Here is a 16,968-nt window from a genome sequence, read left to right as displayed (position 1 = left end):
TTCTCAGCTCTCAAGATAACCAGTGTAGGATGAGCCAGGACAGATTGTTCTCCATGACAGACCCTTAACTTCTGCTTCTCTGTAGTGCCAGCAATTCCTTTAGCCAATCACACTCAAGATTACGCCTCTTCTGTGAATATCAGTTTTCCCAGTAATCCTCTAGTTTATTTCCTCTGAAGAGTCCTGAGAAAGCTTCTGGTGGTGCAATTTATCCTGACTTTACAGAAATCAACAGTGCTCTGACAAATTTTTTCCAAGTCAGGTTCTTCAGCCACTTGGCAAGGAGACCCACAGGGCACTAGGGCAACCTGAGAGAATCCAGATCTTTGTCCCTGTCCTTGGACCTGCCTTACTCAGAGGGAAAGTGGAGTCCAGGGAACAAGAGCAAAAGGGCAGTGTGCTATTAACAGGAAGGAATATCATCGTAATGCCACCATCATCTGCCATTGCAACAGATCTCTCTTCATGGCAAGGAGTTTGCAGTCAGGACTGCATTGACTCTGTCTGCATGGTCTCATCTATTTTCTGCTTATTTTGAGTAAAAACAGTGAGGAAATGGATAGAATTCTGCTTTCTTTCATTGGGTGTTTTGGGAAACATGATTGATGGGCTGGATGGATGGTGTTAGAGCTTGTGCTGCCACAATAACTCTTCTTGCCTGATAGTGCAGGGCTGCACATCTCACCAAACCTCGTCAGAGTAATAGTAAATAGCCTTTATAAATTAAAGAAAGCAAAATCAAGATTGTTACCAGAAAGGATAGAAATTCTTCTTGGAAGTTATTTCATTAATATTTGGATATAATCTACCTTATTCAGGAATATCTGTCTGTATACAGAAGAAAGAAATATGCTTTTGCCCCCTGCAGCAGAGCCCAAAAACGAGGTAGCAAGTGTTGCTTCCTGATCACACACAAATGGATTTTTTTCTGTGCCAAGATCATAACATGAACACTCAAATAAAACTACAAGCAGACAAGAAAAAGGGCTCATGCCTGAAAGCCTTTGGTGACTCTTTCTATCCCCTGAGCTTCGCTAGCCTGCTCTAATGAAGCTTCACTGAGGCTTTGTTTTCTGAGAACATTTATATTCTATTAGGAAAGTGCAAACATCTCCAACAATAGCTTTGTGTCAGGCCACAACTGTAGTCCTTGATGCTAATGCAGGCTATTAAAAGACAGAGTTCAGCCAAAACCCCTTGGGTTCTAGGAGAGCTGTACAATTTGGATGCCAGATTCACTTCCAGTTTCAGAGCTTTGCTATACAGATGATTTCAAGCCTTGCAATTCCACCAAGTAAGACTAAAGTTGCAGAGACCACTGTAAACTGAGAGGGGCTGCAAATCAAGCACAGCCAAAATGTCTTGGCAAATAGAGGAAAAAAACCCCACAAGACTAGAAAAAAAAGATAATTCTGGAGGGACTAGGGCAGGGCAGAAGTAGTTATACGTAAGTACAGAAAAGTGGGCAAACTGAATTACTGAGTTTCGTGTCCCCTTGTAAAAAGGTGAACAGCAGGTGGGGCTGCCCAGGCTGGAAACTTTGGGTCCTAAGGCAGGTGGAGTGATCCTGCTCCAGAGGGGGCTGGGAACATCATCAGCTGCAACATGAGAGATCCAGACAATAGGGAAAACCTTCTGCCTGAAGTTGTAGGGAAGCAGTGCAGTAGCTTGCTTGAGGATGCCACAGAATCTGCATGACAGGAGATTTTGAAAAACAAATGGGGAATGGGTGAGAATGGTAAAAGCAAAGCTGGTTCTGTCCTGGAGAAAGGGCAGGGGCCAGAGGAGGCCTCCTCTCCTGCTTTCCATGGCTGCCATGCTGGAATTTGGGCCTGAGTTCTCCGAGCCAAAATGAGTTAGAGCCAATTGCATGCACACAACTTGTGCAGGATCACGAGTTGTCCAGGAGAACAGGGTGTTTTCCATGTACTTCCTCAGAGTGTCTTCATTTTAATTCATTGCCCACAGGGCTGCTCAACAGAAAGAGGAAGGCAGCACTCCAAGGAAAATATCCCTGGCTGACCTTCAGTGCCACCAGTTAATCCCTCTGCTTCAGAGGGTGACTCGCCCCATCCCAGTGCCAGAGCACTGCCAGTTCACATGAGCAATGAGGTTGGGTTCAGTCACAGGACTTAAGCCAAAAAAGCAATAGATACAACCACCAACTCCAAATCTTCTAGGAAATACAGACTTCCATGAGATTTGCAAGCCTATAATGTGTCACACTGAGCCACATGAGTAGCCCATCTAGTCAATCAGGTTGTGATTGCTGTTTGACTGCCCCTGAGTGTCTCCCTGTAAATCAGTTCCTAATTCCAGAAAGGCACTTTTGGATGTGGTCCCAGATACTGGCAAGAGTGCAGCAGGGCAAAGGAGGAATCTTGCAGTCATGAATGGTTTTGCCCAGGTAGAAGTTTTACCACTTGTACACACAGAGTTACATGAAACCATTGATTCCTTACAGCCATCCTGAAATCAAAGTATCACACCTCTTTCTGAGACTGAATCTAAATTATATTCCACATCCTATCATTCCTTACAGATATAGAAACTGGGGGAAAGACTATTTTTGTGAAGAATCCTTTCTGTTTGAAAGAGCATGCTTGCTAAGGATGTCTTCATTTCTCCTCATCATCTGCAGGAGTCTATGACACACACAGGAGGGAAGCATTTTAAGTACATCCCCAGCCTGAGTTCAAAGGAAAGTGAGCTGGACAAGATGTGCCAAAGGGTTTAACATCTACGCCATTCCTATAGAGCATTGTTTTGTCCTTCACAGTGTGAGGAGACACCCACATGTGTTTCCCACTTTCATTGTGAAAGCAGGAAATGTTTAATTAAAATCAAGCTTAACCCACTTTGTTTTCTCTTCATGCTGAAGTGGCATCAGCTGCTAAGATGGAGGATCTGTGAGTCCTGGAACCAAATGGCCTCACCCAGCACAGAGGACAGAATTGGAGAGACATGAATAGATCCACTGGGATGATGTCCGTGCCCCTAGAGTATGGGAACAAATTAGGTCATGTACCAGAAGGGGCAGAACTTTTGGGTGGGCTGGGGAAATTCAACACAGATAGTGGTACTGGGCCAAACTCTGTTGCATTTATACAAAACTACAGAAAATAGGGATGGCAAGAAACTCACCATAAGATGCAATCCACCTACCTTACTCTGGTCTGTCACGCTGGTGAACCACAGTGATGGGGAGTGAGGAGAGTTGAGGTGAGGACAGCTACAGGTACTGCACCCCAGGATTCTCCTGAACCCAGCAGCAGCAGGGGGTGGAGGTATCAAATTATTTAGAGAAACTCAGAGTGATGACTCATTTACATTCTCACTGCATCAAGCCAAAGAAAGGACACTCCATCTATCTTAATATCCAGATTTTATTATGTGTCTCCTTTCATTCGGCAGGGGCTGAAAGGCTTTTCAGACCCCTTTCAGTGGCCATAAAGTAATAGAAATCTTTGTGCTCTGTTTAGTAATGCAGAAACCAGTCCTGAGGTCATGAGTGGTTTGGGAGGAAGGTTAAGGTTGCATATTCTTTTCCCAGGGATGACTCCACTTCCAATTACATATCATTATGTGTCAAGCACAACTTCATTTTGCCACGGAAGGTAGCCTCAAGTGCCTTTTTCTATGGCACTTCAAGTGCTAGGAGAGGCACTAGTTCTCTCAGGAAAGAAGAAAAAGTGTAATTGTGTAACAGGAACTTTCCATGCAGTGATTATAAGTAAAGTCCTTGGAGACATGCATCAGACCACTTTGGAGAATTCTGTAGCATCAAGGTAGGCTCTGATCAATATACTCTAAAGAATATAATTATTTCCAGTAACATTTTCACCAGTTTGGATGCTCTTGAAATGGAAGTGTTCTTCAAATAATTCAGTGTTTTGGGTCAAATCTCTCTGTGCAATTTTCTTGCAGATGATGAGTGATCCAAGTCAAGCTAGAAGCAAATTAACGTTTGCAATTTTAATAAATTTCCCAGCCAGGTGTTAACTTTCTCATTTGCAAGGAAATTTTGAGGCAGGCATGTCAAAGCTGTGAAGTGCTATTTAAAACCCTTTGGGATTGTCCTATTTATCAACATAATCACTGGCATTTTTCTATAATTTAGATGGGGTCTTTAGTGCTTAGAAGAACACCAGCCAGAATACAGTGCTAGCCAGGATCCCATTATCAGAAGACAACCCCTGCCCATGGAAGCATAACCCCTGTCTCAAACAGCATATTGAAGTAGGCTAAAATGTCTTCCTGTTTCCAATGGAGAATCTGAGAATAAGAAAGAAAAACTTACTCAGAAAGTAGGATTCCTTTCTTCCATGAAATTGTAATATCTTGCAGCAAAGGGAAGGCTGAAAGAAAATGGATTACCTAAACATACTGTCATGCTTATGCATCCAAAGTGGGAAGAGGACAGGAGGAATTATCTCATGTATCAGTGCAATGGCAGAGGAGGTTTGTCTCCAATTTTAATGTCAGTTCTTGTTTTCCTTTCATTCCCTCTTTGGCCCATCCTGACATCACCCATGCTTTAACTATTTGGCCCCTTCCTCCCATTTTTCATAGAGAATGGGAAGTAAACAGGAGTTTAAATGAGCTCAGGGAAGAGCTCAGGACAGAACAAGAGTATAAAGCCCTGGGCCTCATAGGGTAGAAGTACAGCAGCGCTGTCTCCTCAGCTGTAGAGTCTGTAAAATGACAAGTTGCAGCACACAAACGTGTTGTCATGACGATGAGTGGGATCAAAAATGGGGGATTTTTCATGAATTATGCAGTAAGAGAGGTAACCAGGACAGCAAACACTTGAGAGAGTTCACTTTGTTGAGGAGCAAAGCAGCACATAGTTTAAAACATAATTAGAAATAAACTGTTATTGATGGGACGATCCAAACTTTCCTAAATATTGAGGGGACAGTGGAACCTATTCCAGCCTGACCTAACACCTGCAAACTGACACTTCTGCATGGCTGCAGTGCCACACTCAACCCATCCAACCAAGAAAGGTGCAAGAACTTCTGGATCAAACATACAGCACAGTCTAATGCCTTGAGACTATAAAAAAGGTGAGAAATGGAGAGATGTAGAAGAGAACATATTTAAAGCACTAATAATTTCACATGCTAAGTGTAAGCCATGGCACAGTGCTCTCCATCCACTCAGGCTGGGTGAGTTGAAGGGACAGTGTACAAATTCAACAGAAACAGTTTGAAGACCCTGTGTGCTCATCACTGTAAGAAGGCTGTGTCTGTGAAAAAATCCTGAGCTCATTCATTTTTTTAAACCTTTTTCCCTGCTTAAACCCTTTTTCCCCTGTCACTGTTCAGATCAGTGACATGGGAACGCCATGCCATGACCTGACAACAGGCTGCCTCAAAATGTGCAGTTCTCTTGCTAAAGGATTCTTTTTTCTTTTTCTCTTGTGTTCATGAATTATTTACCTTTGATCCTAAGGAAGCAGATAATGGTTCATTTCAGACAAAAGACAAACTGATAGTAATAGGTCTCTCAGTTCATAGGAGGGTTTTCTTTGTTTTCAAGTCAAAACTCAGTGGCTCAGATCCAGCCAGCTGCCTGAGTTTCTGGATGTGGCTCTTGAGCAAGGTTTTAAAACTCCATCCAGCATTGTCTAATGAAGTGCCATATTTTTGAGCTTCCAGGGAAGACATATCAAACAATAAGGAATAATGGAGTCCAGCCTGACATATTTAATGAACTGTGTGGATCAGCCCATCCATGATTCTTCTGTTTTCACAAAAGGAAATCTCTAGTCTCAGTGTCATCTCTCTCTCAAAGGAGACAGGCCTTGCTATGCTGAATTCCAAAGGCAGGAAAAGACTGGACCTTTCTGCTTGAGCATAACTGATCACATTTGTGTTCTGCTTTGTGATCAGTTCAGGATCTCTGCTGTTTCTCTCCTGCTCCACAGCCTACTAGATCACAATAGCAGGAAATTTTGCTTGATATTCCTCCTTTCTTCTTCAGCTGCTGTAGCTATGTTCAAGTGTCTTGTCCAAAGCCATTCTTCAGGATATTTTCCATTATGTTGCTAAACCCACTGCCTTGCCCACAGATTCTTCTCCATCCATGTTCACAGCAATCTCTCCAGCAACACACCAGGTTTGCTGTCTCACTGTGCTAATTTTCTTTCCCTTCACAGCTCACCTGAGCTCATTTCCTTCCTGCAATCATCTTCCTGTGAAATTAAGAACACATGCAGTCAATTAAAATTTCAAAACTAGGTTCTCCTTTGAAGGCACACCTGCTTGCAAGCCCAGCAGGGCACCCCATAGCTCACCAGCTGGGATTGCTGGGAATGGTTCATGCTGGACATCAAATCCCTGTGTGGTGGGCAGCACCCCCAGACAGACCATTTTTATTTCACTCACCAAACATCAAATGTGGGAACTGCTCACCTAAGAAACTACTGATTTAATTATGTTGCATCTAGGGAAAAGAGATAGCATATATTTTTTTTATATTGGAGCTACACCATGCCATAAGTTGCTCACGGCACTGGGACTAAAAATATGCCAGTTATTGGCTTCCCACTCATACTGGAGGGACAAATCTTGCACACAAAAAGTGCTATTTCTTCCTATTCTGTCACACATATAAGGAAAATGCTGGGGAAGCTTTTTCTCCTCTTTTTTAAGTATCTGTCTGTTTAGCATATATGCTGCTTTTAAAGGTAATAAAGTTCAGCACCTCCACACAACATGCCACTGTTCTTACGCAAAATTTTACTGCTCAGAGAAGAAGCCACACAAGGGTTAAATGTCCAAGGCTGGGAACACATAACCAAGTGGGGATTGTAACTAAGGGGCAACCAGGCTCCCTTCCTGCTCAGTCACACTGCTGTCTGCTCTGCGATGATTTCATTCACCAAAACACGGCCATGGACAAAGAACGGACTCTGCGAAAACAGCCCCTTATCTGCTCCTGCCTGCCTCTTGTCCAAGTCATGTGTGATTAGTTTACTGACACAAACACCCCTCTGGAGCCAAGGCAGCTGCAGGAGCAAGCTGTGCTCTGATACAGCTCATGCCTTTACAGTAGTGTAAGAGCAGTAGCTACTGTCTAGCGGAGCGCAGGAGCTTCGCTGTTTATAGAGCTAGAAGAAAAATTTTGTTTGATTCTAAGGGATCAAGTAGACCTGGTTGAGCTGGCAATCAAAATAAAAAAAGTCAGTCCTGATTTGTAGCAATTACTGCAGTGAGTATGAAGTAAAGATTGGCTGTAGAGAACAAACACAGGACAGAGAAATGTAATTCCCAGGAGGTGTTTTAACTTTTCTTTGGTTTTAATTTGTTGATAGGAAGCAAAGGGGTTCAAAGTAATTAGGGCTGGGGGGACAAGGAGTAGATGGCAATAGAGCAATTGAGCCTCTAAGTGTTGTAAATCCAACCAAATATCATTTAAGCAATTACTCCTCTGAAAATTAAAACTGTGGGGAGCTTCTTGGATATCTGCTGTGAAAGAAGCTCTGCAGCTGCCTTTCTGTGAGTGAGGCACTGGTAAGCTTTCTTCACTCCACCCAAATACTATTTTTCTTAACATTGATAGGAGCTTGTTCTACTGAAGGTCTTTTCTCCTCTATCAGCCTCGGCTGAAATTTGACAACAGGAGGAAAGACTTGACAAGACAGATTAGAATCATCATCATCATCATGCTTTGCAGTCACTCCAGCAGTGTTCATTCCTGCCATGAATGGGCCATGGAAGCATGGATATAACATATGCCATGTTACAGACCTCCTGGCATGCTGCAGAAGCTTTTCCAATGCAAAAGTTTTTATTCCAGTTTTAAATATCAATTCCATGCTTTTCTCAGTTTCAGCACCAGAAAGTTCTTTGAAGACCCTCATCTTTTATTTTCTTGCAGGCTTACAACATGAAAAGCAAAGCAAGCAAACCCCAATAGCTCAAGCACAAAAAGGAAAAAAAAAAAAATCAACCAGCAAACAAACAAGCAAATAACAACCAGAATACAGAGCTCTGTTTTTCTAAATGTAAAATCTCAAGAGTTTTAGGCCAGTATGATTTCTCTGGGGAGGGCATCTTTGCCACAAAAGAGTGTTTGGTGTTGAATAACCAAGATGATGCCTCAATACTGCCTTAGATCACAATAATGTTATTATAGATAAACTTTTTTTAGTGCTACATCTTCTGTCCTGGTAGGATAGTCAGGTTGTTACGGGGTTGCTATGGCATCTTTTTCTAGTTTTTCTTACATTACTTGATTGTATTTCTAAAGAATCTTTGGAAACTGAGACTAAAGCCTCTTTTCCCTTATCTGCTTTTTAGCACTTACACTGGAATATGACCCAGTAGGCAAAATGCTGCTCATTATCAATTATCTTAGAAGGAAAATGGTTTAGCTGATTAAGCCCTTAGAATCATGTTTATATATTCAAAGGGCAAATAATTAAACAGTTTGGCACAGTAAACAAATCCTTAACTTCCCTGAAGACCAGAAAATGTGTATAACATTAAGATTGCTCAAGCTTCTGTGAAGCAAAGATTCTCTGCATCAGAGAAGCTGAAAGGCAATGATGAAAGCAGAAACTGGAGACTGTGACACAGGACCCACAAGGTCTGAGGATGAGCCACAGGGTAAAGGCCAGGCACTGAGGCCCAGATTCATCCCATTTAACTTTAGGCACTTAAATGAATTGGCTAATGCAGGATGCCGGGCTCCCTCATTAGACAATGTAGAGAAAAAAGCCTCTTCAAAGAGAGCTGAAGCACAGCCAGAATGAACATTTCTCTTTGCTGCATATAAGAGAAGTTTAAACTCCAAAATTCAGTGATGCTTCTAACCTAAGACCTCGCTTAATTGCATAGTTACTTCCCAGGCACCCCAGACTCGAGTCCACTGCAGCATAAATGGCTCTTGCTGTAATGTATATCCATTCCTTCTTCTCCTATATCCAGAAGAGAACAGTTTATTCCTTTCTTCTTTGCAGGAACATTTTACACTGTTGTTTTGTCCCCTCAGTGACGTCTCTGGAGTAAACAAACCCAGTTCTTTCAGTCTTTCCACTCTAGCTACAGTGTCAAGTCCTCTGGTTGTTCTCATTGCTTGCTTTTGGGATCATGCCACTAGGCTCACATATTTCTAAAACTGGCACCTAAACCTGGACACAGGCATTGCCAGTAGGCTAATGCCAGGTGTTTATTTGCTACTCCATTTCCAATAGAGTAAAGGGATTACTTTATGTCTTGCATGTAACTCCTGCTCGTGGTGATTGTGCAAGCGCAGCCACCACTCCCCAGAGGCCTTACAGCATGTCAGGATTATCAGACCTTTTCACTGAGACACAAACAAGGGCCCTGCCCCCTTGGTGCTGCTCCCACAAGAATGTCTTTTCATGGTATGGTGACTGGTGCCAAGAGTAATAAGAGCAGGAAATGGGCATAAAGAGGAAAAGACAAGGTCATTGCAATCAGCAGGCCCCAGTCCCACAGGCCAAACACCGGTGGAGATGCTGGAGTTGTGAGTTAGAGTCACCTTGCAACGTTCATTCTGGGTGCCACTGGCAAAGCCATTTATCCTGTCTGTCCCTTTGATTCCCTTCCCAACGTTACCTAAGGAAGGAGATTAAATCTGTAAGGGGGCACTCCTGTACCACAGGCCAGGTTCAGTCATTCTCCCACCTCACTCAAACTACCAACCCCACTGCAGCACAACTGCCAGCAGCAGCTGAAGTACAAAGTTGAGAGCAATGCCATCTGCCCAACCCAGTCTCCAAAAATATGTGATTTCAGGAACTCTTGACTGAGAGCTGCAGAGACCTGGGAAACAGTGAGATGCCCTAATGCTCACGTCAGAATCCCTCCTGTGTTCCTTCCAGAAATGCCTCTCCTGGGTTGGACACTCGTCCTTTGGGGAACAAAAGCAATGCCACATGATATGGTTTGCAGTGATCCATGAGTTCTGTGGGCAATACATGGGGAACAGCAAGTACATAAAGACATCAGGAAGGTAAAGAGTTCATAGAGAGCCTGTGGCCTGAAATGTATCTGCATAAAAAGTCCCCCTGAATCATTATGAATAATTAATGTGTAAAAAGTCCCAAACTCATTCCTGGACAGTCTGCAGAACAGAAGGATAAATAAATCATAAGGAACAAGGTGTTTGTTGAGTGACAATAGCTAAGCTAACTACAAGCTTAGCAGTTTCAGATTGCGAGGCCGCAGTGAACAGCCTGTGGTTACTGTCAAGAACAGCTTGAACACAGGGGTGCCTCAATAACAGTTTTTCTGTTTAAAATAGTCATAATATTCTGTCTATAGGAGACCTTTCAGATGAGGATTTCAGAGTGGTTCACAGCTATTCAGACTCACAAAAGCCTAGTGAGAGCAAAGAGAGTATTTATTAGATGCAATTATGGCTTTGTTACTAATGCATTACAAATTTGTTGGCAGATACAAGATTTTGCTACTCAGATATGAGGGAGTTATATGCATTAAGTATAACAGCTAATAGAGAAAACTTAAAAAAAAAAAAGTTAATCTCCTATTCTGTCCAAAACCATTGTATATAAAAAGCAGACATATCAAGAATTTCTTGTGGGTGTCCTTTATATTAGTTGATCATAAATTAATTCAGCTCAAAGCCATAGTGAGGTATTTGTATATTTCTAAATGTCTTACTGATTAAAGAGGAGGGGGGAAAGGGAGGTCTGGTTAAACTGACTTCAACATTAGGCTCTTACAATAAAAATTGAGATAAGACTCAATAATAACTTTGTGTCATCCAAGGATGAAAAGAAAGACACTGAGACCAAAATCAGACTCAGAGTCACTTCAGCTTTTTTTCTTTTCTAGTTAAAACTACATTTTAAGACCATAATTATTTTATTGGAAGATGTAGATATATAGCTTTAAATTCTGACCAGATTTCCAAAAGTATAGAACACATGTTTATCCACTTTACCTCCAGGAAACAGGGGAATGATGAGCATTTCACCTTACCGTGCCAGGTGTCTGTTGCTAAATGCAGACTGAAGAGATATTTCCCAATAGGTGGTACCTAAAAGGGGATTTGCCATCAGAAATATACTGTTACCTGCAGAGCTGGAATATCACAATCTAATTTGTAATTACAAGTTGATAAGCAGATGGGTGAAAAGTGAGGCAATTTATCACTATCTCTGGATGATTTTATGACAGACTGGATAAATGAAAAAGGCGCATGTCCTGGTCCACAACTCTTGAAAAGCAAAAGATGCAGAGGTGACAAAAAAAATCTTAACCCAAAGAAGCACTACCAGTTCCAACAAGACATGGTCAGCAGAGGTGTCTCATAACCAGAAAGAAGAGGTTATTGGAGGCAGATATGTTCCTGTAAGCATTGTTTTAAACACTGTGAATGTGTTTAGAAGGAGGTACCACAGGATTCCAGCTCTTTTCTTTCCCCACTTGCCAGAGGCTCAGCTGGTCTGCAAGTCAGTCAGGGCAGTGGATTAACTGCTAGCAGGGGAGCACACGTACATCTGAGGAAGGTGGAAGTCAACCATTTATTCTGTGATGATTTAACCCCAGCAGTTTTCACTCAGTGACAAGCACTGACTACATCTGAAGCTGATGTTAAGGTTTAAACTTTTTCAGCAGTTTCCAAAAGCAGATATCAAAGACTTTTATCAGAGACGTACAAAGCAGCAGGTTAAGAAAAAAAAGAACAACACAGAATTAGACCAAAGTTGTTGCAATATATTTTTATAAGATTATTGTTAACACTTGTGTTTTCTTATGCTACTTGATAGCAGCTTTGTGTGGCTCTGCAAGACCCCCATCTGACACTATATGGTGTTAGATATGGTGCACTATATGCATCCTACTATTTCTTTGTATTTTAGCTAATCCTGTCTTTATTTGCACCAAATAAAAGCAGTCACTGAAAAAGACTGACACTAAATATTAGAAACTGCCCAAAAGGTAAGTTTTGAAAATTAAAATTTGCAACTCAGAATCCCGCAAAAGGCTCTCTTAACACCACAAAAAAAAATGAACAACTGTTTAACTTTTTCACACATTGTGACAGAATCTCAGCTCTTCAGAGATCTTTCCCATGGTACTGCCCTAAGTTAGCATGAACCACAAGTGACTTTTCTTGCTTAAAAATAATCCAGAATGTATTTTCTCCCAGTGGGAGCCCTAACCCATTTCCTTACAGAATCCAAGGCCTCTGTGCTGCATCTGGAGACACTCAGCCAACACCACTGGCTTGACCAGACATCTCAATCAGTTGTAACCATCACCCACCATCACAGCCAGCTGGAGCTGAACCCCCAGCCATGCTGCTCAAGTCAGCCTTTTGCCATTCAGAACACAGATACAGATTTCCCATGCATCTGAAAATACTGAATGAGTGTTTTTGAATATTCCAGCCACTTGTTTATGTGCTCTAGTTATCTGTGATGTGAGGGGGAAGTAAATGGTCTCTGAATTCCACATTTCACCACCCAGCATGTTGCTGGACACCGAAATGCTGCTGCTGTGCATTTTCATCACCTCTCATGCCCACACCTCAAGATGTGCTTTTAAAGCACCAGGTTTTTTTCCGGTTGAAATGTGAGATGGAGTTTCCCAAAGCGTGCTACTGTCATCCTACGGATGGGTAAGCATCAGGATGGAGAAATAAGGCAACTTCTTGCAGCCAGTATGCATTGAAGCAGGAATAGACTAACATAAAATCTCAGAGGACTCAGTCATCACTCCTCTGCTCTCATCTCTGACCACAATCTCTCTGTATAAACAAAGACTCTGGCCACTGCAGGGTTTTCTGGCCTGCTGTAAAATGTTTTGCCACCCTTCTCACAGGAATTGCTGATGCTTTAAAAAGAGGCAGCCTTTTCTCACAGTGCCAGTGTCTCTGTCAAGGAGTCTGGATGTCAAGAAAGTATAGGGGGATGCAGACAGGAAGACCTTGCAACTTGAGCAATTAAAGTTTTAGTTGTAATCTGGATTAATAAACACATTATTATTGCTCCAGATTAATATTAGTCCAGATTGCAAATAAAGTCCATTCTGGGAGAATTGAATGGTGTTGGTCAAACTCAGCCTTTTCCTGAATTTTGACCTTTTAACAACGAAACAAATTTCAGGAGACAAGAAGGCTTTGGCTTGGCTGTTCTTCAGCACTGTTTTGCTCAGCGTGTGAGAGAGAGAGACAAAAAGACATATAGGCATTGCATCTCTTTTATCACCTGAAGGGAATTAATGAATCAGCATGCTTGTAAGAGCTCCTGATGACAAAAATACCCTAAACCAGAGCTGTGTTGCTGTGACAGGTTCTTCCAGAGCATCAGGATTTATTTATGTGTGTTCAGATTGGTTTAGAGCTTTTCAAAATGTTGATACACTCAGTCCTGTACATGTTAACCAACACATCAGCCACAGCCCTTGAATGAACAGGAATTAATAAGCATTCACTGCTTTGGACCCCCAAAGCCAAACTCGGGGTGTGCTTCCTTAAGGTAGCTCACACTTGTACACAGCTTTCCCCATGGAAATATATGGCATACTTTCCTGCATAGCGCTGGAAAGTAGGGCCATTTCTGTTCTTTAATACATTTTCTTTAGATTTTCATTATATCGTTTAACTAAAATCAACCACATATAGTATTTGGAGCATTGTCACATGTACTCAGGAGATAATGTCAATGGAATTGCGTGTTGTCACAGGATAACAGCCTCCCGCTGTTGCTGAAATGCCAAATTGAAGCTGAGGCATTCATGGAAAATAAACGTCAAGTCAAAGCCAAAGATGTTTATTTTAAAAACAAGAGACATGGATCCTGTGGCAATGTTCCATCATGTCTCTATTTCTCTAATAACAAATGTCCAGTGTGGATAGAGCCAAGTGATGATTTCTTCCTGGGCCAGCACAGAGAGGGTGAAGCCTGATCACTTCACATGAGGACTTGCAGAGTTGTTTCTCATCTGCTTTCCTGCAGGTTTTAGTCCACTGTCCAGGTAGCAAACAAAAAAGGGTTTATCAGATGCATGCTAAGTTTGCAAAGAGATTTAGGAAGACAGCAGGAAGAAAAATGGACAGCAAATGCATTTTTAATTTGCTTTTACATAGTCCTTTTTCTCCAGAGAAGGAATGACAACATGAGGCTTACTGAAATCAATGGAAGGCTGTCTAGGCATTTCAGTGGGCTTTGACTAATGCCTTAAGAGAACAAATTGCTTATCTTTTTAGAGGGCATTATGTTAATGATGGTGGTCCCTGAATTTGATTCATGAAGGCATGACTGGGCCAGGACTGGGCAAGGAAGACAAAATCCTTCTGGATCATAAGAGGCATCAGGAGGCACACAGAGCTCAGAGCAGCCCTGGAGATTCAGGGATGGCCTCCAGAAGCAAGTCAGAGCTGGCAATAGCAAACCCACTGCCCTAGGTATAGCTACAATGAAGGAAGGGGTTAGTCCTAGTGTCCAGCACCACTCCCAGACTCCTGGCCCACTGCTGGTGCTGCTGACATTCCCCAGGGCTGCGCTGTGCTGGTAGGGACAGAACCCATTCAACAGGACTGTCATCTTGCAATCAGTTTTGCATGGAGGAAGAGGCACAAAGACAAGCTGTAAGCTGTGCAAGGCATCTCAAAGGAATGGGTTTAAAAATACATCCACATAGCCCACTTCAGTTCCTGAAATGCTGAAGTTTCACAGCTCGTGCCAATAGGGTTCCTCAAATGCAATACATTTTCATTCTCATTGGATCTACCTGTTATTCTGTACACAATATAAGACTGATCTTTCCTAATAACTACTGAGAGTTTGGGCTTTCTTTCATTTTTTTTTCCTAAGACTTCCAGAGGAAAAAATAAATTAGTTGCTCATTAAAAACTGTGATCTGGAGAGCAAGTCATTTCACAAACCATTTCAGTGCTGTAAGCTCTTCTCTTGACCTAACATTAAATCCTTAAATAATATGCAAACAAAGGGCAGTATTTAAATCATGTTAAAGAGCTGTCTGAAATGCAAAAAAAACCCCAAGGAAATTCTGAGTTAAAGGAGGTTTGCAAAAGGTAACACTCTGAAAGGGGTTAAGCCTACAGTGAATATTTGGCTGCTCTGTGCTGCAAGGGCCAGAGGGATGTTCTGTACAGAATTCGTAAACTTGCTTATTTTTTCCTTTGGAGATGCATTGTTTCCCAAAGACATTCTGGCTCCAGCTCTGATCTGACATTCCAGATTGATGCGTGTGGAACCAACAAAGACACGGAGAAGCAACACACAATTATGTGCCTTCTGCTTTATTGCATACTTGCTAATAATTTCCTTTACTCCTCCAACCTTTCAGCTCATCTTCTCTTATGGTGGGAAGAGACCTGCTCGAGAGCTGATAGGACAGCTTGATAAGGAAAGAACTGGCATTTTATTAGTTTACGGTATTTATTAACTGTATAAAGATATTACAGCAATAATGGATCTAGACAGATGACAGATGGATGGTGCTCCAGAAATAGCACTTAAAACAGCTGCAGGGTATCCCCAACACTGCTTCAGTGTCATCTTGGGAAAAATATTTAAGATTTTATCAGAATTTTTTTCTGGCTGATTTTGTGCTAGAATGGACTGTGCACATTCACAAAATGCATCCAAGCATCTCAGCTGTGAAGGCTTTGGTGCAATGATGCACCATGGGGCTCATATTTACTTTAAATGTTCCAGCTAAATGTAGAAAAGAAAAAATTGCTCCTATCCCACAGCTCCACTAACCTGGTTTCAGATTATTATTTTTTTAGATCAGGATTAATGATACCAGACCTGGAAAAGGACTCCTAGGCACAATCCTTCTGCTTTTCATTTGGCATAAGGTCTCCCTCTGTTCTTGAAGATGTCATGCCTCCTTCCCTTCCCACTAAAGAGGGTCATGTGTTGGTCGAGCAGATGATGAGCAGCAAAGCAAAGTCCATGGGAACATGAGGGAATGGTTTGCCAAGCAGCAGGTCCATGCTGGTGTGTGGCCTTTAGTCAGGGTTAAATAAACAGTATGTAAATAAATAAATAATTTTTTTCCCAGGTTGTGACCCTGTAAATCAAGCCTAAGCCTAGAAGGGATTTTTATGGGCCAGCTGGAACAGTGGAGCAGTCTTAGCAGAAAAAATATATAAGGGGAAGAAAATAACTGTGCCTTCCAGTCGCTCCGAGTGCTGTGGGGAACGTTTGGTGCTGCTGTAAAGACATGCCAGTGATTTAAAAGGCAGGAGAGAGGGGACATTGTTCTCATTTACTCAGTGGTTGTTCCACATCTTTTTAAGAAATTTAAAACAGGAGTAAGATGCAGTACAATGCAGTCTTACAGCTTCAGAGCAGAATAGAGGGCCAAGCAGGTAAATGGAAATCTACCCAAACTAGTTCCTAGCAGCAGTTTTCACAGAAGTGGATGGGACCTGGGCAGGGATTTGCTCAGTTTGTTATCTGGGTATTGCAGCCTCCTGATGCCTCACGTACTTTACTGCTCATTACCAAATAATGGTACTAACAGCACTAATACTCAGAGCAGTCCTAGATTTAGTGGGTCTGACCAGACTGCATAAAAGCTACTGCCTGCATTATTAAAAGTGCAGAGAGACCTGTTCAATACAGGAGAGAAAAGCCAGGAAAGGGAGCTGGGGCTCCCTGCTCCCAACCCTGCAGTGGCTTGGTCTGGCAGGGCTGGAGGAGATGGGGAGAAGAGGATTTGCAATGGGGCAACGCAGGAAACAAGCCGCAGCCACAGTCCCTGCACAGAGCTGGCAGCATCATCCCTTAGACCAGAAGGTTTTACATGGAGACTCTGCGGCTCTCCCCAGGCTGGGAGAGGAGGCACTGGCCACAGGGGGCTTGCGACCGTGGGGCTTGTCCCTGATGGCGACATCCTATGGGAGAGGATGTCAATTACTTTCCAGCGGAGAATGATGCTAACAGTGCTGGCATTTTGCTTTTTCCAAGGGTACAGAGAGGGA

The 16,968-nt window shown here is 42.4% G+C and overlaps 1 long non-coding RNA gene across 1 annotated transcript; it reads right to left on the bottom strand.

Moving 5' to 3' along the window:
- Positions 1-5,696: 5,696 nt before the first annotated feature.
- On the bottom strand, positions 5,697-9,681 carry LOC146435145 (uncharacterized). The gene is made up of 2 exons (XR_014853067.1): positions 9,594-9,681; positions 5,697-6,199 (listed from the first exon to the last, which is right to left on the bottom strand). It is a non-coding gene; the product is annotated as an uncharacterized LOC146435145 (long non-coding RNA).
- Positions 9,682-16,968: the final 7,287 nt, after the last annotated feature.

This window comes from Lichenostomus cassidix, chromosome 6 (genome assembly GCF_008360975.1).
Source record: "Lichenostomus cassidix isolate B80296 chromosome 6, HeHo_3.0, whole genome shotgun sequence".
NCBI lineage: Eukaryota > Metazoa > Chordata > Aves > Passeriformes > Meliphagidae > Lichenostomus > Lichenostomus cassidix.
This window is presented reverse-complemented; position numbering and strand designations above follow the sequence as displayed.